Genomic DNA, 1,811 nt, shown 5'->3' on the forward strand with positions numbered 1-1,811 from the left:
TCCTCGGCTCTCTCAGGGCGGATTCACGCCCGTCGTGCGGATTTCGGATCTCTCGCCACGTTTCGCTCTCGTTCTTTTCTTGTGCTGTTTTGCATGCGAAGACTCGGCGTGTTGTCGTCGCTGCGCTCGCTGCTGCTGTTAACGCGCACCGGGGCCGACGCCGGCCAATCGGAGCCGGGCCTGAACGAAGAGGAACAGGAAGGGGAAGCGCAGGTGCTTCCTGAAAATGTGTCGCTCATTCAGCGGCCCGGTCCGGTACCAGCGGGTTCGTCTGAGGTCAGCAGATCCACCGGCAGCTGCGACGACGCAACTCAAACCGTGTTCACCGGATCGTCTCGATTTTACGCTTCTGTTTTTCCCTCACGTGAAAATTAAGGAGAAGAAATGTTTTGTCGGTAAAGTGTTTTTTTTTTTTCTGGGTTTTCATCTTTTTTTTTTTTTTCTTTTTTTTTTTATCAAAACAAAGATGTGAACTATAAGAACTGAAGATGAAAGTGTTCTTTATGTTTGGTGGTTTGTGCAAAGAATGTCAACAGATATTTCAACTTTAACTTAAAGGGGAATTTATTTTCATTTCTGAAGTGAATTCATCGTAACGTCTGAAATGGAAAAAGCACAGCTCCTCTTTTGTGAAAGCACAGAAAGTACCAAAGTGTCAGCGTGGATATTATTACAATTGATATTCTTAAAAAAAACATAATAAAAATCTAACGACGCGAATGCTAGCTGTTAGCTCGCGGCTAAGTGCGATAAAAAAAAAAAAAAAAAAATTCTTAAATGTTGAAAACCTCCGATTTTGTAGAGATATTTTACAACGTGTTTTTTTTTTTTTTTTTGCTTCACTGCTGAGCAAACATCACTTTTGTTTTTAAAAATGATGGCTATCCACTTTGGAATAAAACTGTATTTGATTACGGCTTCGTATTTAAAAATGCTCTGTTTAAAGGGTGACGCCAATTTCTTTTACTCTTTTTTTTTTTGTAAAGATGTTTTATTTTAGATATAAATATAGTATATATCATGTGTTCATGTTTCTGGTGATGTTGGAAACTGCTTTGCTTTCTCCGTTTCTGTTTCTATAGTCGTAGAGTTTTGTTCCACTGGTTATATATTTGGTTTCCATGGTGACGCTCCTCTGATGTTTGTGACACTTTGGCTGACGAAGCTCTTTAAGTAACGAAGCATTTATCAGCTGTTGGACGACGGTTGTCTGAATGTTTACCAGCCAAACAGCCAGTCAGGGTTCGAATCCTCAGACGAGCGTCAATTCTCTTCAATTCTATTAAAAAAATTAAATAAATAAAAACAAAAGAAGGAAAGTGATGATAAATTTGAGTTTCCTCTGATGAGTTGAATTTTTCTGCACTTCGTTCCATCTTCCACCAGGTGTTCTCTTCTCAGTGTACTTCTTTGTTTGAAACGTTTTTTTGTTTATCTAATAAAAAAAAAAGTACAATTTGATTACATTTATTGCTCATAAATTCCTCCTCTTCAACACTGAAAGCAGCTTTTTTCATGTTTGTGCAGTTTAAAACTTAAATGTGCTCAGTGCTGCCACCGTTTGGTAGAAAAGTGGTACTTCAGTAATGTCACAAATAAAAAATAAAAAACAGGAAAATTAAACAGTATATTGTATTATTATAATTGGTGCATTAATGTACTGTCTAAGCAGCATTTAACTGTTACAGCTGGTCAGGTTTATAGAGATTCTCGTGATTTTATAAGCTGCTGGGTAGTTTAATCAATAATGCATCATAAATCAAGCTTATCATATGGTTTACATTTTAATATATATTACAAAAATATCAGCT

At 37.2% G+C, this 1,811-nt stretch overlaps 1 protein-coding gene across 3 annotated transcripts in view; it reads left to right on the forward strand.

Moving 5' to 3' along the window:
- crema (cAMP responsive element modulator a) overlaps positions 1-1,461 on the forward strand; it is a 9,628-nt gene extending 8,167 nt beyond the window's left edge. For all 3 annotated transcript variants that reach the window (XM_069175452.1, XM_069175453.1, XM_069175454.1), the window contains one exon: positions 1-1,461. This exon is cut by the window's left edge and continues 326 nt beyond it. The gene's annotated coding sequence lies outside the window, so the exon portion shown is untranslated.
- The last annotated feature ends 350 nt before the right edge of the window (positions 1,462-1,811 follow it).

This window comes from Embiotoca jacksoni, unplaced genomic scaffold (genome assembly GCF_022577435.1).
Source record: "Embiotoca jacksoni isolate LCO1_2020_lvr unplaced genomic scaffold, fEmbJac1.0.p SCAF_67, whole genome shotgun sequence".
NCBI lineage: Eukaryota > Metazoa > Chordata > Actinopteri > Embiotocidae > Embiotoca > Embiotoca jacksoni.